Genomic DNA, 23,069 nt, shown 5'->3' on the forward strand with positions numbered 1-23,069 from the left:
TTTATAATACCCAAGCACATGCCAAAAATAATTCAAAGTGTAGGTCCAAGTAGAATATAAAATGCACATAGATTAAATTTATCTGTAAGATTAGGAAGGGTTACGGACAATTTTTTTTTTTTTAAAGTTCAACCCTATGCTGTCTCCATGAGACACTTTATCTCGGCGAGATAAAAATAGACTAAAAGTTGATATCATGTTAAAAATCTTTATTTCAGAGACTTGAAAACAGGTGTTACAGAGATGGTATCAGGTTAAAATAGATGTCATAGCAGATAGTAACAAAAAAAAAGTCGGAAGAAAGAGTTAAATCTAAGAGTAGAAATCAACAATTTGGAGAAAAATGATAAAATAGATTTTTAAATTAGAAGACATTGATCCATCTGTCCAGTTAATAAATGCAGAATATATGAGGATAAATTAAAATTTTATTTTTAAAATAATTTTTAAAAACTTTAAATTTTAAATTAAAAAATGAATTTAAAATTTTTAAAAATTAAATTAAAAAATAAAAATAAATTTAAAAGTGAGATGTACAATAATAACATGAATTGACCAGTGTGTCGGATTTATAAGACATCTTACATGAAATGTAAAATATTTAAAATAATCCATAATATAGAGGTAAACAGACCAAAAAATGGAGAGAGAAATAGAAAAAGGTGCATTAAAAATTCATTGAGCCTGACAATTTTTTTGGAACTTCATAGGATGTACAATATCTGAACAGTATACAGAAAGTGACACTGTGGTTTTTAATTCATTTAATGAGATTGATTCTGTTTTTATCCACAAATCTGAAGTACACACTTAAAAAATTTTAGGACTGATTTGCCTTTTTTTTTTTAAAGATTTTATTTATTTATTTGAGAGAGAGCAAGAGCAAGCATGAGGTAGAAAGAGAGAAGCAGAGAGAGAGAGCATGTGCATGAGTGGTGGGAAGGGGCAGAGAGGGAGAAGCAGGCTCTCCACTGAGCGGAGAGCCCAATGCAGGACTCGATCCCAGGACCCTGAGACCACGACCTGAGCTAAAGGCAGATGCTTAACTGACTGAGCCACCCAGGTGCCCCGGGACCAATTTACCTTATTAAAAATAGTAGATATTATCCTGGACAACGTTTTTGTAGCAGGAAAGAATAATCCACAACAGTGGAAAGTGAATTAGCCTAGGAAATTGAGGCTGATATTACACAAGAAAATTTATCCAATTAAAACTTCAGCAACAAATATACTAAATTTTTTCACTATTTCAATAGCTATTAAGAAGCCATTCAATAAACCACAATCTGTTTGAGATGAAAGTGCTTAAAATATTAGTCTCAGGAGGCAATTTTTTTTTCAAATTGATGGGAAGTGTGTGTGTGTCTATGTGTGTCTGTATACATGTATATAAAACCAGGAGTCAAGTTGGAAAAAATTAAGAAACACATGTAGAAAAGTCACTTCTCTTAAAAAGAGAAACCAAGAGATTAGTTTTTGTTGAGGGTGAGTCCTAACCTAGAAAATTTGAGCGTCTCATGAAAAGAAATTACTAGAAGTAGCAAAATTATTTAGCCAAACAACAACGTACAAGGTGAACCCATAAAATCAGTTACATTTCTCTTTATTAGTGGTTGCACCATAAATAGCCCAAAAGAAGTCCTTTTTTACCAGTTGTTTCAAAAGCACATAGGAATTTAAGTCAGGACAGAGATTTATAACAAGAAACATCTTAAACTCTGGTAAAAAGAAGGAAGCCATGAATAAATGGAGCACTGTATTCTTAAGAATACTAATTGTTAATGCTAGTGGTTAAAGGAGCTAATCATTAAATCATTAGCTAAATTTATATATACATTTTAGAAAATACTGCTGTTAGTGTCCCACAGAAGAGCTTATGGAACTGGAAAACTCTATAGGATGAAAATATAAAAGCCAAAGAAATGTGGTTTTTAAACAGTAAGAATTATGCCCAGTGTTTTAGGTTTTAAAATACATTACAAAGCACAAGTTTTAAAAAATATATGGTTTGGTGCTTAAAAATATAGATACTTCCTTCCTTCTCCTAATGTCCTCCATGGTATTCCTTACGTCCCACAAATAAATGAAACCATATGATGGAGCACTGGGTGTTTGTTATACGAGAACAATGAATCGTGGATCACTACATCAAAAACTAATGATGTATTGTATGGTGACTAGCATAACATAATAAAATTAAATTAAAAAATATAGATACTAATCAATGGAATAAAATAGTGAGTCCAGAAATGCATGTCATATAGAATATGCTATATAGAAACCTATAGCAACAAAACAATAGGGAATGAGTTCAGTCCTTAATAAATGCTCCTGGAACAATTAGATAATGGTATGAAAAGGAATTAACTTTAATCCATAGCTCATATCGTACATAACAAAAATTTAAATGGTTTGAAGAATTTCATCCCAAAAAGAGTAATGAAAACTGGGTAGACTACTTATGTGCTGGGTCTTCTTTTAGGCACTTAGAAAAGAAAACAATAGAATGAGTAAAATATACATGATAAGCAAAACTAGTTAAGATTTACTAGGACTGGGTGCCTGGGTGGCTCAGTCGGTTAAGCGTCTGCCTTTGGCTCAGGTCATGATCTCAGGGTCCTGGAATCCAGCCCGACATTGGGCTCCCTGCTCCTCGGGGAGCCTGCTTCTCTCTCCTCCTCTACCTCCTTCTCTCTCTCTGTCTCTCATGAATAAATAAATAAAATCTTAAAAAAAGAAAAATCTTTCACCACCAGGACTGGTGAAAGCAGCAATCTCCTTACTCCTCCTTTATAGGTGAAATCACGGAGGCTCAGAGAGGTTAAGTAACTGGGTCTAGATGGTTGGCAGGATGGGAACATAGACCTGTGGCTGGCAAGCCTGCGTTCTGCCCATCACCTGCCAAGAGGATGGCAGGGGGAGCCTGGGTGGCTCAGTCAGGTGAGCGTCAGACTCTTGATTTCAGCTGGGCTCATGATCTGGGGGTGGAGGGGGGTTAGGGGAGTTGAGGGGTGTCATGGGATCAAGCCCTGAGGCGGGTTCCATGCTCAGCGGGAGTCTGTTTCTCTCCCTGCCCCCCCAACCCTCACACGTGGGCACACGCACACTCTCTCTCAAATAAATAAATCTTAAAAAAAAAAAAAAAGATGATGGTCTGGCTCCTACCCACACTGGAGGACGTGGATGAGCAGAGAGATGACATATAATGAAATGCAGACATTATATTACACAGGTTAAAAAAACGCTCATGTGGAATGAAAGCAGTTTTGATTTACTACCAAACAGGTACCTTAATCCTCCCATTATCCGCGGGGACAGGTTCCAAGATCCCCAGTGGATGCTTGAAACTGCGGATAGTCCTGAACCCTATACACACTGTTTGATCCTACACATATGTACCTACGATAACGTTTAATTTATAAATTAGGCACAGGAAAAGATTAATAACAACAGCTAATAATAAAATAGAGCGATTATAACAATATAGTAAGAAAAGTGCCCTAAAGGTGGTCTCTCTGTTCTCTCTCTCCAAATACCTTCTTGTCCGGCACTGACCCTTCTTGCAACGATGTGAGATGACAAAATGCCTACGGGATGAGATGAAGGGGAGGTGACGTATGCGTCGGTGCACAGCGTGGGGCTGCTGCTGACCCTCTGACATGCGTCAGAGGAGGATGCTCTTCTAGATCATGGCTGGACCCGGGGGAAAACAGAAACCAGGACACTAGGACTCTGGAAAAGGGGGTGGGGGACTAGTGAATTCTGCCAAAAAAATATTAAAAGTCTTAAAAACTGTACCGGAAGTTATAGACAGATGATCACAAATTGCTTGGCGGCACAGTGAGTTGCTCCAGTCTCTCCCATGAGTAATATGGTAAAAGTATAAATGACAAACTATAAAACTGTTGCCACACTATCTCTGCTCGGGAAAGAAATTCCCAGGAAATAATACAAAGGGAAAAATCATATAGAAAACTTCATGCCACTGAAATATGTATGGACAAGAGGCAAATTGACAAATAACGGGGGATGGCTAGGAGAATGGTTCATTTGTTAATGAATGAGTTCATGTACCATAAACACCAATGGAGACTTGATCAGTTGTACTGGGTACTAAATACTAAAAGCGAATCACAGGGAGTTCTGATTTTCAAGTGGCTCAGCGTGGTGGTGCAGAAGGACGTGTGAGGGGCCGACAGCACTCAGCAAACTGTGATAACCTGGAGAAAGGATACAGTTTGAAGGTAGCACAGAGGAAGGTGTGGCCACGCCTTTGAGACATGGATGCACATTGCACAGAGGAGATATTACTTCCGCTGGGTCTAGAAGGAAGGGCAGCATTTGTCCAGGCTGACAGCGGGAGAATGCCACCTGGGAAGTGAGCTTCGGGTGTGCAGAGGCGGCTGGGCATTCGGAGCCCTGGCTCGCGCCTCAGTCTGGCAGGAGATGGCCACAGGGACAGGCGCAGGAGAGCCTGATACACTGTGTCAAGGGACTCTCAACCTTGTGCTGCAGGCAGTGGGGGTCCAGTGGAGGATCTGCAGAAGGACAGAGGCATGACGAAATCCACATTCTATAAAGATCACTTTGGGTGCAGCCAGGATGATGGAAATGAAAGACAAAACCCAGGGAGCTCCTGAGGAGGCTGACGGTGCCCACACAATGGAGTGGCATGAGAGTCTAAACCAAAGCAGCCGCAGTGGGGACCGACCAGAAGATGCTCCCATAAAATGCTATATATATTTATGTCAGTTGGCAAGTATGTGCTTTTGATATATAGAAGTGCATGGGCCAGAGGTAGCAGGGTGGCTCAGTCGGTTAAGCGGCTCAGTCGGTTAAGCATCCGACTGTTGGTCTCAGTTCAGGTTGTGATCTCAGGGTCATGGGATGGAGCCCCGTGTCGGGCTCCACGCTGGGTGTGGAGCCTGCTTAAGATTCTCGCTCTCCTTCTGCCCCTCCACCCCCACTCTCTCTCTCTCAAAAAAAAGTGTGTGCTGATTATTGCTGATTAATGTTTAACAGCACACAGATTAGTGAGGACTTACATTTACAGCTATAAAAAAATGTGTAAGTTGGCAAACAGCCAAGAAATCTTGGTGACTAAAATGTCATGTCTAGGTGGAGGGTTTATGGACAATTCTTTCTTCTTTAGAGTAAGTGGTTAAGAGCATCGGGCTTTGGCGTCTGTCTTCCTGTGTTCAGGATTCTGGTTCTTTCACTTACTAGTTGTGAGACCTTAAGTGGCCCCCTAAGTCGGAGTCTTGTTAGTAAAATGAGAATGAGCTCCCACTGCTATGGACTGAATTACATGCCCTCCACCTTCCTCTGCTGAAGGCTTAACCCCTCCCCTCCCCCAACATGTGGCTGTATTTGGAGATGGGGCCTATAAGAAGATAATTAAGTTTAACAAGGGTCATAAAACTAGGGCCCTGATCCTACATGATTAGCGTCTTTATAAGAAGAGACACCAGAAACTTCTCTCCCTCCCTCTCTACCCCTCGCTCCCCACCAGGTGAATATACTGTCCATAGTGAGGAGGTGACCATCTGCAAGGTTAGAGGAGACCACTCACCATGAGCCCAGTTGGCTGATTCAGTGTGGGTCCTAAACGTCCCAGCCTCCAAAACCGTGAGAAATAGATGTGTGTTGCTAAGCCACCCCCAGTATAATGCTTGGCTATAGCAGCCCTAGTCGACTGAGACACTTGGGTGAATTCTTACAGAGTTCTTGTGAGCGTTAAGTATAATAACGCGTATGCAATACTGGGCATGTACTAGATGCTCAATAAACAGTAGCTATAGTTAGGAACTACTTTTATCATTAGAGTGTCGATTTCTATGTAAGAAAATTTAGGGCACACACACACACACACACAAACAGATTTTAATACTTATGGAAACATTTTTATCCATAAATTTACCTCTCCTATTTTTCCAGATTTGGGACAGTGAATCTTAATTCTGCACCTACCAGCGCACCTTGTTGCCCACTGTAGATGGTAAATGACATTTGCTAAATGCTTTTGGAAGTTCTCCTTCATAGACTATTTCGAGCTGCTGCCGCCTTTTGGTTTTTGTTTTTGTTTCTTCTGAACAGGTCAACTGTCGTATACCTTAGATTTTATGCTTTGTTTATCATCGACTTTCCCTATCAGATTAGCACATAAAGCTGTTCCCACCTTGCCGACCAATGCAGTGGAGAGATTTTATGTATTAGCCAATCCTGGGAGGATTTTATTTTCCTCGCCACAAACGAGAAATTCGGCCTCTCTGGAGGAGAGGAACTCGGCAGTTCCAGCCCCGGGAAGAATTAGGTGATGGGGAAGCATGTCTCAGCCCCGGGCCAGCTTCGGGGGGCCTGGAGCTTCCTGCTACATTTGATGCTGTCCCCACCTAGTAAAGTAGCAGATTGGAAGAGGGGATTTGACCGGGTGGCCTCTGTTACGTCTCTATATCCATTGGAAATTTTGATGGCCGGAGTTTTAGAAGGAAAGCAAAGAAGTCTGTATTTGGGCACCTCTTGGGTTTCAAGCAGAGTTAAGAGAGGGGAAAAGCGTGTCCAGCATGGGGGGAGGGGGCGAGATGGCTACAGGCTCTGGTGATGGGTCTTTGTTCTCAGGATGATCGAGTGGTGGCCTCCGTGGACACAGGATCCGAGAATGTGGGAGCCAGTGAGATTTACAGCTGGGAGCCCACAGAGTTAAAAGTGGGGCCTCAAACTCTCCTGGCTTGAAAACGGGAATTTGGGGGACATTTATTCCAATGCCCAGGGAGTATAGACGCAGGTGACACATAGGCGTCAGGTTTAAGTGGGGGCTGGGAAGCCCCTTGAGGAACGTTAGAAGGGGGTTACCAGGCCACGCTTTGTGGCTGCCACATACCTACCAGAAGGGCCAACTCTGGGAAGGGGGCTTCCTCAGCCATCATTCACAGCATCCCATCACGGACTTTTTGAAGGGCCTTGGAGGGAGGGGTACCGCAGAAATTAAAAATATAATTTTTAAACACACGAAACAATAGTATTGAATTGCTCAGTAATGTATACCCATGCAGGAAAACTATGAAGACATGCATCGGGATAATCCATACTAGTGTTCAGTGATGGTTTCCCAGCAGAGGGAGGGAGAAAGGGAAGGAGGAGACGTTGGTAGTAGCCAGCTTTATTTCTTAGAGAAAAGAACTTGAAGCAAATATGAAAAATATTTGGAAATGTTTATCGTTTCATATACATATATACTTAACGTATACATATTTTTAAATTGTGATAAAAACATGTAGCATAAATTTACCCCCTTAACCGTTTTTTGAAAGATTTTATTTATTTGACAGAGAGAGAGAGAGCCCATACGTTGTACTTTTCAAAATACTTTCACATTTTACCATTATGCTGTTTGACTCCCAAGAGCCTACCGCTTACTAGGTGTGTGACTCTCGCAGGTTATTTTGTCTCTCTGTCAGTCAGTTCCCTCATCTGTAGAATGGGGATATAACATCTATGGGACAGTGAGGGGGGGGCTGTGATGAAGGGTAACCGAGGAGCAGGTTAAGCAAATGGTGCCTGGCACAAAGCCAATGGCTACTCCAGGGCCTGCGTCATCACTGTCATTGTTCTAGATGGCAAAAGAAAACCAGCTGGGGACGTGAGGTATAATCACAGGGCCTAGACCTGAGAGTTGTCTCTACTTTTCTGCTTAGGTTTTCCTTCGGCCTTGGGAATGGCACAGTGGTGTATCTTCTGGGAAAATGTACTTCTGGAACAACGGAAGGGAGAAAACCAACCCTCCCCTTCCTTGTGTGGGACAGGTTGACGGAGCTCTCAGCCAAGTGGGTGCCTCAGCCCATTCCTCACAGGAAAATGCTGTCCCAGCTTTGCATTCTCTGCTGAGATAATGCCTCTGAACAATTGAGACCCCATGGCATGTTTTTCAGAAATAATTGTGATTTCCAACATTATGGCCCTTTCCATTGATCATTTCATCTCCTGATTGTAATCAGATATTCAGAATGACCTCTGCACAAACCACACTTTGGGCAACTGGGTCACTTCTCTCTTAATGCTGATAGCTTCTGTCCTAATCCCAAGGTCTTGAGAAAAAAAACACCATGTTTGATCTCTCTTGATGTTCAGAGGCACCATGGCTCCCTATCAGGGTAATGTGTATTCAGGTCACTGGGTCCTGAACCTGGGGCTTTCCCAGCCTGCCTGGGGCCTGGGCAGCTGTGATCGGTGAATAGAATGTATCTACTCTTCCTTAAGTTTTCCTGATTCGTAGTATGGAAATCGCTCCTGCAAATGCCACAAGAATATTCACTTGCATATCTGTGAAAGTCAATAGGAAGTATAAAGAAGAAAATGTCACTACACTATGATGTTTAAACAACATAATAACTCATGTAGTACTCAGTGAGAATTCTAAGGAATATCCAAAAACTTGAGATTCATGACTCTGAATGTAAGTCATCATAGCTCGGCTAACAGCATGGCAAATCTAGCACACATTTATAAAACTCAGTTCGAGTTTCACCATTGTGAAAGAGTATATTTTTTAAAGTCCAAAGTCGAAAGTGAACTAACTTACAAATAGCTCTATCTGACCCTTACTTGCCTGTTCATTGGTTCAGATGAGGCATAATGTGGAAAAAGTCTGCTTTTTCCACATATTTGAAGTCTGATGCCTTCCTTCTCAAAATGAAGTTAAGTCTTTTGTTTTAGATTCTTCAAGGATTATTTATTTTAATTTCTCTAGATGATATTCTATTGTTCTGTCACATCTTTTTTTTTTTTTTCACACTGAACACAGGTGTGGGTTAGTGTAATTTGGGGCCAGAATATAAAGAAGTTTTGCAAGAGACATGTTAGAAATTGGATAGAGGTACCACAAGCCAAAAATATGAAATTAGAGAGTATGAGGTTGATTTCGTCCTTGTTCTTGGGCCATGGAAACTTGGCTTTGTTGCTGAGTCATCTCAATCTTTCTGCACAAAAATTGATGCAGAAGTTCACAGTCAAACCCACTGCCCGGGTAGAGACAGTGGGGCCGAGGGGTGTCCAGTGACCAGCCATTACACGTCAACTCGGTGTAGCAGCTTCCAGAACTCCTCCCAGGGCATCGGGGTGTTTCTGATGGGGAAGGACCTCACTGGAAGCTGCTTTCACCATAACACTGTGATCTCGTATTGATGTCCAGGCTGGGAAGTACCTCCATATGAATTATTGTGGCTGGCTCTCAGGTATAAATAGGGCGAGGAGTATCTTTGGATGTCTGAGCCACAAGGATGTTAGAGGTCATCTCGCCTGATCCCTTAATTTAAAAGATGATAGAAGAGAGGCTCAGAGTTGTCCAAGCTGGTCATGGGTAGAGAAGGGGTCTTGGACAGGGAGAAGGGGATAGGCTGGTAGTGGCAATGGGTTCAGAGTTGGGCCGTCTGATTCCAGAGCCTCACTACCAACCACAGCCCTAAGCTGCCTCTCTTGCTCACTAGCTGGCTTCATGACTTTGGGCACATCTCTGCGTGCCTTGTTGTCCTCATCTGAAAATTGGGGGATAACAAATAGTACTCATATATGAGCACATGTAAAGGGCTTAAAACAGTGCCTGGAACACATTAAGTGCCCAGTTATTATTATGATTGTTATCATTAGCAACAGCAGCATTAAAGCAGATCCAATCTAGGGAATTCCGATCTTTAGGTAGGTACAACACGTTTTTTTCACTTCATGTTACTTCTCTTGTCTTCTCAGGGGGTCTTAAGGGTATTTTAATAGAATGAACATAGCTAAGGAGAAAGTCTGCCCTTATTAGCTTTTCATCAAGGGCTGTCCACCTTTATCCTCTCATTCACTGCCACTCTTCTCTCTCCTGCTACTGAGACGGAAGTTGAGAGGGACATGGGATAAGAAGTGGAGTGAAGAAGTCATAATCAAGAGGGGCACTACCTCGTAAGAGCAGTGCTGGGAAGCCTAAAAGAGGGAAGAAGTTGAGACCCGGGAGAGATAAGCACACCTAAACTCACTTTCCAAACTACATTTGGAACAAGCAGGAAAAATTAAGAAAAGCAGTAGGTCTACAACCAGGAAGAGAGGCAGTCATGTTAATGAGTAGTTCTCTTAGCTTGGTTTTTCCTTGGAATATGACCACCAACCTGGAAAGAGTAGCATAAGCAATGGATCAGGGGATAATAAATCCAAGAGAAATGTGGATAATAAGACTGCACCAGAGTAAATTCAAATGAATCATTTCTAGGCCCAGACTAATGACACTCCAGGAAACTAAAAAAAAGTTCTAGGTTAAAAGAGCTTGTAAATTAATACTATTAGGTTGCTTCAGTTTTCTTCCAAAAAGGAAAAATTTTGATTCTAGAAATTAGGGGTTGGGGAGCTTGAAGTTGACTTTATTTGGAAAAGAAAATATTATATCTATGTGGAAAGGCTTTGACAACTAAAGCTCATTAGATGTGGGACAGGAATACAGTGGCATGGTCACTGGGTGATGAGGGATCTGTGTGGCATGGAAGGGTCAATGGAGCACAGAGGTCAGGGAACAGCCTGGGCACTGAAATCCTAGGGGGGTGAGTACACAGGAAGCAGGAGAGAAGTTTGAAAACCAAGGTAAGTTGACAGAGTACTGTGAAGACACGCTGAGGGGTCAGGAAGCAGGAGAAACGAACGCATCTTCAGGTGCATGCTGATGTTGGCTTGAGTCCAAGGTCAGGCGTTGAGAGGCAAACTAATTTGTCAGAAGAGTCAGGAACTGGTGATACACATAATTCATAAACACTGCCCAGATGTCACAGCCAAGTTCTTCCCCTGGATTTTTGAGCTTGTGAATGGCAAAGAGCCATTTGCTGCCTAAAATATCAGAGATTATATAGTGCTTGATTAATGTCAAGTCGAACGCATTTTACTTCTTTTTACCATGGTGTTTTCAAACTGGAGACCCAGATTTGTTACAAGCACAGATGGATTTTAATGTGCTTATCATGGGTGAAGTGGAAAATGAAAATAGAATGATTTTTCAACTGGTTAATTATAGAACCAGTTGTTTGAACGAATCCAAGCACAAGAGCTTTGATGAACAGATTGTTGTTAACTTGAAGGGATGAATTTAGTAGTGAGAAACAGGGTCCTAGAATCCACGGAACCTGTTCAAAATAAAATATACTCAAAATAAACTTGAATTAAATGCTGGACAAAATTTCAGATGACAGGTAGTTGGGAAGGATGCCTAATGTTTTGGAAGACAGATTGAGCATTCAAAGGCATCTTATAGGCAAAAATAAATTCTAAAAGCACTCTTTGTATTGCCTGAGCACATTCTCCAATGTAGACTCACCTGGAATCCTGCATCCAATTCTAAATGAAGTCCCAAGGACTTTAATAAATTAGAGGCAAACCATGGAGGGTATTTAGGAGAGAGGGATTTGAGAACAACCATATAAGGACATAATGTTAATACACAGCTCAAGAAAAAGGCCATCTGACAATGAGAACACGGGATGTATGTGAAAACTATCCAAGTATGAGACCTCTTGGCTAAAGAGGAGGTTCATTATGAGGTGATCATTCTGTGGAGACTCCATGCCAGAATGGACAAAAGAAGTTAGAATCCAGGAAATCACAAGCTGGAAGAAGCTGGGCAGGTAGCCGATCTCTGTGGCAAAAGAATGAGCAAGATCAACACTGTATGAGGAGGTTGTGAACAGGGGGAATTTCAACTGGGTAAAACCAGACCATTCTGGAGCTAACACCATGAATGCTGACAGCCTGCTGGCACATTTCTTTGAGGTGCAATTTGGCGGGATTTGTTAGGCCAGGATGAGGTTCCATTGGTGGTAAACTGGGTCAAACTGTCCTGTGGAGATGGACTAAATCACCATATTTCCAGAGAACAGCATCTGGAATGTTCCACTTTTTTTTTTTTAAGATTTTATTTAAATCTTAAATAAGAGAGAGAGAGGGAGAGAGATGATGAGTGGGGGGAGGGGCAGAGGCCGAGGAGAGAGAAATTCTCAAGCAGACTCTGAGCTGAGCGCAGAGCCCAACATGGGGCTCAATCTCATGACGTGAGATCATGACCTGAGCCAAAACCAAGAGTTGGACAAAACCAACTGAGCCACCCAGGCGCCCCATAGAATGTTTTAAAGCAGCAGTTTAATATCTTTCCTGAATCTGTGGGTTGACTGAGTTCAGATGGGTGGTTCTTCTGCTCCGTGTGGTGTTGCCCGCGGTCCGCGGGAGGCTTAGCCAGTTTATGACATCCAACACAGCTCCTGTTGGCGCCGGCTGTTGGCTGGGAGTTCAGCCTAGGCTGTTGACCAGAACGTCTCAGTTTTCCCCTATGTGGCCTCCCCATATGAGTTGGGCTTCTCCCTGCCTAGCAGCTGGGTTCCCAGAGGAGCATTCCCAGAGGAGTGCTCCAAGTGTGCCAAAATGAAGCTGTAGATCTCATAAGGACCATCCTTGGAAGTTACAGAGTGACACTCTGTTACATTCTACTGGGTAAATCAAATCTCCTGTCTCTCCAGATTCAAAGGGAGGGCAAATACATTTCATCTCTGATTAAAAGAGTGGTGAAGCATTTGGGACCATCTTTCATCCACTACAAAGAATAATGGGAGATAGAGGATGATATAAGGGAAGGGAGTTTCAGAGATTCCCAAATAACAAATGGAAATGACTGCCTAATGGAGGTTATTATGACGATTAACTGAAATGCACATATGGAGATCTTTATAATAACTGGTACAGAGCAAGTTCTTATTAAATAGTAACTGCTATAATAATAATCGTTAGTATAAAAATTATTATTATTACTATTATTAATGCTATGTCTGTCATGAAACTGTCTAAACTCTAAACAGAGGCTGCAAGATCAGATTTTAGGATGCGAATAGAAGGGATTCCTGCATCAGGAGGGTAAACTGTGGGAAGATGAACTCCAAGGGACTACAGGTTTCCATCATTCAGTGGAAAGCTAAGAAAAGACTTCCATTTCTCACTTGTCTCAGAGTACCTACCCTCCTCCCATCCAGCTTCTTTCTTGCCTCCTCTAGAGGCCAGCCCATTTGAGACCGGTTTTGAAAATTAGGCAGTATAAAAATGCAGGCCAAAAAAAGAAGCTTTTTTTCTTTTTAAAAAGATTTATTTATTTGAGAGAGAGCAAGCAAGGGGGGAGAGGGGCAAAGGGAAAGGGAGAGAGAAACTCAAGCAGACTCACGCTGAGTGCGGAGCCCCAAGAGGGACTCCATGCCACAACCCTGAGATCAGACCTGAGCTGAAACCAAGAGTTGGAGGCTTTAACCGACTGTACCACCCAGGTGCCACCCAAAAGGAAGTATTTGGGGTCAATGTGGTTCTATGGCACTCTTCAAGTTATAGCAAACAAACAAAATCCCTTGTAAGACATGTATTTACACGTGCGGCCTTACTTTTTGTATGGGATCTGATCTCTACAAAGCAATTACCACAGTTTTATGTCTTTTAGGTGGAGACAAGTTTGTCAATTCATCTGTCCACACAGTCGGCTCCTTGAATATTCCTGTATTGGTACAGAAAGACGGGAAGAGAGGAAACTTAAAATCACAGCCGATTGTAGCTTCCGTCCCTAAGGGAGTGGCGTACTTTCTCTCCAGAAAACGAATTACGCATACAGCAACACCACATTACAGGTTGCCCTTGCTTTGCGTGGTTCTGATATGCCTGGATTTCAGTTACCGTGGTTTAGTGAAATAACACCAGTCCTCAACAAACACACTTCACATTTCAGCACATCCCAGTACACCCCCGGGAGTAGTTGGGTCAAGGCCTTCGCTGCCAGCCCCTCAGTCCACCAATCGGCGCTTAAAGAACAGACGCACCAGGATGGACAACCAATGACGTCACCGCCTGCGCTGCTTCCGGATTGGCCCCTGCGGTTATTCTCTTCACACGGACAGCAGAGCAGGTGCTCGGGCCGCCTCTTCGGCTCCACGTGATCGGCCCACGTGACCTCGTACAAAATGGCTGACGGAAAGAAAGAGCCCGTGGGCCCCCAAGGGCCAGCAGGGAAAGGCGTTTGACTGTGAGCACGGGTGGTGTCAGGGAAGAAAGGGCCTGGGGAATGCTGCCGCCGCTGCTCCACAAGACCCCCGAGGCGCGGCCAGAAAAATCTGTGAAGGCAAATTTATGGGCATCCTTGAGGCAAGTGGTTGTAATGAAGAGCATGTCTCAGAGACAGCGACGCCAGCAGGAAACACATTCGAAGGCACGCCGGGAACCCTGCCCGACAGGGACAGCACAGAGGGAAAGAGTTTGGAAGGATCCAGACTTAGCAGGGGGTGGACGATTCCTGAGCTGTAGAGAAGATGCTCTCGTCGGCTCCTCAGTTGGACAGCGGGCAGGAGGAGGCCAGCGCCGTCCAAACTACTGTTGGTAAGTTTTTTTGTTTTGTTTTGTTTGTTTGTTTTTTCTTTTTCAAGGCAGCCAGGGCTTGCCCCTGGCAGCATGTTATTACAATTTTGCATTCTTTTTTTTTTTTTTTCAAGATTTTATTTATTTATTTGAGAGAGAGAGAGCATGTGCATGAGTGGTGGGAAGGGGCGGAGAGGGAGAAGCAGGCTCTCCACCGAGCCGGGAGCCCATGCAGGGCTGGATCCCGGGACCCTGAGATCATGACCTGAGCCGAGGGCAGACGCTTCACCGACTGAGCCACCTAGGCGCCCCTGTTTTGTTTTGTTTTGTTTTTAAAGATTTTATTTATTTGTCAGAGAGAGAGACTGTGAGTGGAAGCAGGGGGAGAGGCAGGCTCCTCACTGAGCAAGGAGCCGGATGCGGGACTCGATCCCAGGACCCTGAGATCATGACCTGAGCCGAGGGCAGATGCTTAACCGACTGAGCCACCCAGGTGTCCCTAGGCAGAATTTTTAATGCCTTGATAAAAACATTTAAAGGATAAGGAATAACCATAATTTTTCCTATTGATCATTAAGCTTGGTTTGTACTGTATCAGTCTCTATGATCATGTTTATGGTCTCACAATACAAAGTGAGAACTGCGTGTATATATGGAAATAAAAACACACACACACAATATCTTACGTTATGGTAAAAATGAAACCCTCTTTGTAATGTTTTAGAACCTTGAAGTGAACCTCCACTAGGGGTCATTTTGGGAATTTATGGAGACATTTTTGGGATGTCCTAATAATTGAAAGGTGCTGCTAGTAGTATTTGCTGGATGAGGTCAGGAATGCTAGATGTCCTGCTATGCACAGGACGAAACCTAATAAGAAAGCATTGTATTTTTTTTTTAAGATTTTATTTATTTATTTGACAGAGAGAGACACAGCGAGAGAGGGAACACGAGCAGGGGGAGTGGGAGAGGGAGAAGCAGACTCCCTGCTGAGCCGGGAGCCCGATGCGGGGCTCGATCCCAGGACCCTGGGACCATGACCTGAGCCGAAGGCAGACGCTTAACCGACTGAGCCCCCCCGGGCGCCCCAAGAAAGCATTGTCTTGAGGACCACAAGACGTTTGAATGCCCTGCCAGACATTTGGTAAGTGAAAACTTATGTTTAAAATTGTTTGGTTCTACAACATAATTCTATATCACATAATATTTTTGAAATATTTTAATACACATCAAATTTGTGGAGGTGCAACTACTGTGTAAATTAAGGTATAATTGTACTTCGAACCAAGAAGTTTTCACCATTTTGGAAAATAATGTCACTGGTGGCAATGCTGCTTAGGGAATCTGCATCTCTAGCATTATCAGTCAGAATTTGTGGTGCCAAAGTCACAGTGATCTGTTCATGTGTAGGCATCTGACTCCTTCATAACATCTCATGTTGTTACACCTGAGCAGGTAACTATTGAAAATCAGGTTTTATTATAGATTATTTTCTCCTTTATATTGTTAAGAGCTTATATTGAAGTTTAAAAATTATGTGTGTAGGTAGGCTAATTATGAATTTTATTTCAAGGTAGTAAAGGGAATGTTAAAATGTTTATTATAAGATAACGGGATATTGGATCTGACAGAGTTGAGAACAAGGGGTTTAGGAGAAGACAACCAAGACAAAGGAATTGCTAACATGCTTTGTGTGTACCAGGAGTTGGAGGGGAGAAGAAAGGAGCATGATGAGAATTTGGGCAAAGAATCTTTAAGATCAAGAATGTATAATGCTTGGGGCGCCTGGGTGGCTCAGTCGTTAAGCGTCTGCCTTCGGCTCAGGTCGTGATCTCAGGGTCCTGGGATCGAGCCCCGCATCGGGCTCCCTGCTCAGCGGGGAAGCCTGCTTCTCCCTCTCCCTCTACCGCTGCTTGTGTTCCCTCTCTCACTCTGTCTCTCTCTGTTAAATAAATAAATAAAATCTTTAAAAAAAAAAAAGAATGTATAATGCTTAATCTAAAAATGTTTCCTATCTTCATGGAAGGTTTCAAAAGTGGTATTTTGGAGAATTAAAGAGGAAGCATAGTCCATGGGTAGATCAGTGCATAAGAGAAGGAGGGTGAGGGGGTGGAGAGAGGGAGAGAGAGAGCATGCGTGCGAGAGCAAGAGAATTACTCTGGGAAGTACATTAGTCAGTACTAGGCTATGTTTAGGTAACAAACATTCTCCAAATCCCAGTAGCTTAAAACAATAGACTTTGAACAAATTTACTATCTGTCCATTGTAGGTGGGCAGAGGGTTCTGCGCCCTGTTGCCCTCACTCAGAGGCTCAGGCTGAGAAAGCCATGGTGGGGAGGTTGGAAAAATGGGGAGGAGTACCTTGTTTATATGTTTCTACCTGGAGGCGACACATGTCATTTCCATTCATAATTCACTGGCCAGAGCAAGGCACATACATGGCCATGCTTAATTTCAGGGGGCAGGGAATTACTATCTTTCACTATGCTTGGAAGCAGAAGGAAGCTAGGTTTTCGTGTAGAATAATGTCTGCTACCAGAGGTTAGGAGCTCGGTGGTAATAAAAGTAGATGTTACCACCGGAATTAGCTCCAGAATTTGTGGAAATCTTGGTGGAGGGAGGGGCTTGAGCTCCCCATCAAAGAGGGAATAGCACATTCAAATGACATTTACCTAGTTAGCAAAGGTGACCAGCTGACGAAGGGTTACTGAAATCACAAATTTGCACTTTCCACCAGATCCTGCACCCATCTCCTCTAGGCACCAGACACAATAGCGACTTTTCCAGGAGAGCTTTCATCATATTGTGAAGAAAATATGTCTTTGGGGTCAACTGATAGGGAGAATGGTCCCTTCTAGGAAACACCGGAGTGTTTTTAGTAGGTTGTTGCTAGGCAGAATCAGGAAGGGGGGGCAATCTGGAAGAGTCTGGGAGAATGACTTTACAGCTGCTGCTAATTGGAGCAAAGATTCCAGTTTTATTCGAAGTTTCTGTTTTTATCGTGATTTGTAAGTGTATTTATGGCTTTTGGATGTTAACAGTATGCCATTCTTATAGCTAAGTAACTCACTGGAAATGTTTTTCAAAATGTGTCCCCACTAGGTGGCGGGAAGTGCTCACCTATTTTGCGTTGATCCAAAGGACCTTGTACGAAGTAGGCAACCAACTTGAACATAAATATTGACCAAACAGTTGGTGGATATGAACTACTATGTCCTTCTAGAATAACATAATAACATAATACGGAGCTATATTGTAGCATCATTAATAAGCCTACACCTGATATCACTAGAGCCAGTTATGTAGTGTTCCTCTCCAAAAACATATTTAAGTAGTCATATAGTAAAACTATTGATCTGAGATACAGTACATGTGCATAATGAATACACGGTAGTGATTCACTTACAAGTATTATTCAGAAACTTTGCTTACAAAACAAAAGGCGTGGGTAATTATTTATAGTAAACTAATCAGCCAGCCAACCAACAAGTATTCACTGAATACTTTCTGTATACTGTCATGTTGTTAGACTTTTTATGGCACTATAGAAGAGTGGTTAAGAGCGTAAACTTTAGGGCCAAACAGCCCAAATTTGTACCCTTAGTTTCTATCACTTATTAGCTATAACCTTGGGAATGTTACTTAACTTCTCTTTGCCTTGGTTTCTTTATCTGTCAAATGGGAATAATACTGTCTACCTCACAGAGTATTGTGAAGGGTCAGTCTTTGTAAAGCATTTCAGATATTGCCTGGAATATAGTGCTATATAAGTGCTGGTCTTCATTATAATTATTATAACCTGATTCTTCAGTTTACAAAGGAACTCACTGTAGGGTTCAACTGAACAAAAAAGTATTAGGTTCTTATTATGTATAAGACACGGTGCTGGTCACTATGGGTGAATCAGAAGGCTATGAGAATGTGGAAGGCATGGTTTCTGCCTTGCAGAATCTAGGAATTTCAGAGAAGAGGTGAGATCACTCAAATAACTAACCCATGAAGAAACACAAATGATGAAATGAGGCAAGTGACTATGATAATCTGGAAGGGGAAAGTAGCTTTTAAGGAGAGCTTCCCCAAATGGCAAGGAGTTCCGTGGGTGGGAATGTGTGGGAAGCATTCTCAGCCAACTAGCAGCCTGAACAAAGACTCAAAAACAGGGCCACATGGACATGTCCGTTGGATCTAGAGAAGCCTGGAGTGAATTAAGCATGGAAACTGCAATAAAGCATGTCTGGGAAGAGAATATGAACCCAGATGATCTTGCAGGCCCGTGACGCCCTGTTAGTTTATTCAATAGACAACAGGCCGCTAGGCACACCTACTTGGTTCCTTACTCAACAGTCATTTCTCCTTCTTCCTGGCCAACAAGACCCGGCCAAGAAGGTGATGAATCATGATTGGTTAATATGTATTATGACAATTGGACCCTGCTTTACCATCTATCGGACTTCCCACCTCGTTTGCAGCTGGGAATGGCCTTGTGATCCAGTTCTAACAGATTAGACATAAGGAGAAGTTGGCTGGGTGGCTTCCGAGAAAGTGTTTGCTTTCCCGACAAAAAGGACTGACACAGTTGGAGATTGTCTCTTCTCTTTCCTGTCTTAAGCATCTTCAGTTACAGCAATCTTCTTGAGACCCTGGGTGACAAGAGGATGAAAAGTCAACACAAAGCAGGAAGATAAAAGGAATGTGGTATTGGGGGCGCCTGGGTGGCTCAGTGGGTTAAGCATCTGACTCTTGATTTTGGCTCAAGGTCATGATATCAGGGTTGTGAGATGGAGCCCCATGTCAGGTACCACACTCAGGAGGGAGTCTGCTTGGGATTCTCTCTTTCCCTCTCCCTCTGCACCACCCCTTCAGCCCCCGCTTTTGTGCTCTCTCTCTCTCTCTCTCTCTCTCTCTCTCAAAAAAAAAAAGGAATGTGGGTATTGGATGGGAGAGTTGAATCAATGGTGACAACCTTTTGTTTGGAATTCCTGTGATGTGAACAATAAATATTATGAAGTTGGCCACTGTTCACTAGGTATTCTGTTACATGCAGCCAAAAATATCCTGTCTGGTAGAGTCAAGGTTGTCTTTTAAAAATTCTTATTATGGAAAACTGGACAGCTACATGCAAAAGAATAAAACTGGCCCGCTGTCTAACACTATACACAAAAATAAACTCAAACTGGATGAAAGGCATAAACGTGAGACTTGAAACCATAAAAATCCTAGAAGAGAACACAGGCAGTCATTTCTCTGATATTGGCCATAGCAGCATCTTTCTAGATATGTCTCCTGAGGTATGGGAAACAAAAGCAAATATAAACAATTGGGACTATGTCAAAATCAAAAAGCTTCTGCACAGGGTCCCCTAGGTGGCTCAGTCAGTAAGCGTCTGCCTTCGGCTCAGGTCATGATCCCAGGGTCCTGGAATTGAGCCCCACATCTGGCTCCCTGCTCCGCGGGAAACCTGCTTCTCCCTCTCCCACTCCCCCCCCCCATCTCTTTCTCTGTCAGATAAATAAACAAAATCTTAAAAAATAAAAATAAAAAAAAGCTTCTGTACAGCAAAAGAAACAATCAACACAATTAAAAGACAACCTACTGAAGGGAAAAGATATTTACCAATGACATATCTGATAAAGGGTTAGTGTCCAAAATATATAAAGAACTTAAACAACACTGTAAAAACCAAATAATCTAAGTAAAAAATAGGCAGAAGACATGAACAGACATTTCTCCAAAGAAGACATCCAGGTGGCCAACAGACACATGAAAAGATGCTCAACATCACTCATCATCAGGGAAATACAAATCAAAACTACCATGAGATACCACCTCACACCTGTCAGAATGGCTAAAATCAAAAACATAAGAAACAACAGATGTTGGTAAGAATGTGGAAAAAGGGAACCTTATGGACTTGGTGGGAATGCAAACTGGTGTAGCCACTGTGGAAAACAGTATGGAGTTTCCTCAAAAAGTTAATAGTAGAACTACCCTGTGAGCTAGTAATCGCACTACTGGGTATTTACCCAAAGAATACGAAAACACTGATTCAAAAGGATACATGCACCCCATGTTTATTTTGCAGCATTATTTACATTAGCTAAATTATGGAAGCAGCCCAAGTGTCCATCGACTGATGAATGGATAAAGAAGATGTGGTATATATTATTCAGTCATAAAAAAGAATGAAATCTTGCCATTTGCAACAACATGATGGAGCTAGAGAGTAAGCAAAATAAGTCAGAGAAAGACAAATACCATATGATTTCACTCATATGCAGAATTTAAGAAACAAAACGAATGAACAAAGGAGGAAGAGAGAGACACACACACAAACCAGGAAACAGACTCTTAACTATAGGAAACAAACTAATGGTTACCAGAGGGAAGGTGGGTGGGGGGATGGGGGAGGTAAGTGATGGGGATCCAGAGTGTGCTTAGCATACAGTTATCAAGAGGACACTTATTCATGATGAGCACTGAGTAATAATGTATAGAGTTGCTGAATCATTGTATTGTACACTTATAACTAATATAGTACTGCATGCTAACTATACTGGAATTAAAACTAAAAAATAACTGTAAAAAGATAAAGTTAAAATACACAATTATGGTTACAAAAAATTCTTATGGAAAATTTCAAAACGTAAGTAAAAGAAAGACTAGCATGAGTGCCCATGATGACCACTTTTCACAGAAAAAACACATTTCCATTATTTCCTTATTTTCTCTACATTTGCACCCCAGCATACTTGTACTTGTTGCACATTTGTAGTTCCAAGTTCCGCTAAATGTCAGTTCACCGTGTTAGCACTATTGGAGTATGTGAAAGCTGGGTTTTGTTTTTGTTTTTATAAATGTAGTTTGTTTTAAATTCAGGTGAAATTCACATAACATAAAATTAAGCATTTTAACGTGAATGATTTAGTGGTATTTAGCACATTCACAATGTGGTACAGCCACCACTTCTAGTGAGGGTGAAGAAGCTGAACACAAAATTCCTAAGTGAGCGTTGGGAGCTCTCAAAGTCCCTGGGTTATTGCTTGGTCTTGCATTAGGCTCGAAGCCCTCCACGGGAGTGGATGGCTCTCCTCTCTTTCCCTAAATTGGTTCTTGTCCTCTCATCAGGCACGTCCTCTAGGATATACAGGGAGGGAGATGAGAGGTAAGGGCCAGGAAAGACACAGCTATGACCCAACATAGGTGCTGTGATGGTTAACCTTATGTGTCAACTTGGCTGGGCCATGGTGCCCAGATATGTGGTCAAACATTATTCTGGATGTTTCTTTTTTTTTTTTTAATGTTTTATTTATTTATTTATTCATGAGAGTCAGAGAGAGAGAGAGAGAGAGAGAGAGAGGCAGAAGCAGAGGGAGAAGCAGCCTCCTCCCCACCTAGCAGGGAGCCCGATGCGGGACTCGATCCCAGGACCCTGGGATCCTGACCTGAGCCGAAGGCAGACGCTTAACCATCTGAGCCACCCAGGCGCCCCATTTCTGGATGTTTCTGTGAGGATGTTTTTTGGACGAGATTAACGTTTAAATAGGTGGACTTTGGATAAAGCTGACTGCTCTTACAGCTGTGGCTGAGTAATGTTCCAGTGTGTGTGTGTGTGTGTGTGTGTGTGTGTGTGTGTGTAGTACATCTACTTTATTTGTCTCTCAGTGGACACTTGGGCTGCTCCTATATCTTGGTTATTGGAAATAACACTACAATAAACATGGTACGCTTACATCTTTTTGAATTCGTATTTTCATTTTCTTTGGGCAGCCATGTAGCTGTTTTAAAGTTTCGATAGTTATGGATTTATTAAATCCCAGCTCTACCATTTTCAACACCTGAAGAAGTTACTTCACCTTCATGAAATCATATTTTTATCTGTGTTGCAGATTGTCCTGAGGAGAAAATAAGATATGTCATACACAACACTTAGCGTAGTGTTGGCATATGGTTGTATTAAGAGAAGCAAGTTGGATTTCCCTCTTGTGTTTATAAAGTTATCTTAGCAGGACTCCTGATAGAAGGGGGCATGTACTGGTATTTTCACTTAAATGGTGGTAAAACCATGGCAATATTTTTATAAAAAGATACCCTATTTTATATAACCAGTGGCAGAGCTGAGAAACGAACGTGTACAGTAGGATTTCATTGGTCAACAGTTTCCTCTACTAGGGATGTCACGTCTAGTTGATAGAATAAACCAAGATAGCTTTGCGCAGTGGCAGTATTGTAGCCAATGAGGTTTATCTGAGGCGCGATTATTGCTAACAGAATCAACCAAGATATGATGACATTCTTTTCTATTTTTGATTACACAGATCAAAATAAAAGTGGTAACTATGGTATAGAGAAGGTAGAAGAAGACCACACACGTGCACACGTGCACACACACACACACACACACAGAGTTACTGGAAAAATAGCAGGAAAAGGCCCTTCCCTCCTCTCCCTGGCCCCTTCTCCACCAAGAGCCCCATTTTTCACAAGAACATGGAGTATAATAAACTTTATTTTCTAACTTTTATTTTGAGACGACTATAGATACACAGGAAGTTGTAAAAATAATACATTCTAGGGCGCCTGGGTGGCTCAGTTGGTTAAGCGACTGCCTTCGGCTCAGGTCATGGTCCTGGAGTCCCAGGATCGAGTCCCGCATCGGGCTCCCTGCTCGGCGGGCAGTCTGC

At 42.4% G+C, this 23,069-nt stretch overlaps 1 non-coding gene across 1 annotated transcript; it reads left to right on the forward strand.

The window, feature by feature from the left end:
• The first annotated feature begins 22,592 nt into the window (after positions 1 to 22,592).
• Positions 22,593 to 22,733, forward strand: LOC113923187. The gene has a single exon (XR_003520200.2). It is a non-coding gene; the product is annotated as a U4 spliceosomal RNA (small nuclear RNA).
• The last annotated feature ends 336 nt before the right edge of the window (positions 22,734 to 23,069 follow it).

This window comes from Zalophus californianus, chromosome 9 (genome assembly GCF_009762305.2).
Source record: "Zalophus californianus isolate mZalCal1 chromosome 9, mZalCal1.pri.v2, whole genome shotgun sequence".
NCBI lineage: Eukaryota > Metazoa > Chordata > Mammalia > Carnivora > Otariidae > Zalophus > Zalophus californianus.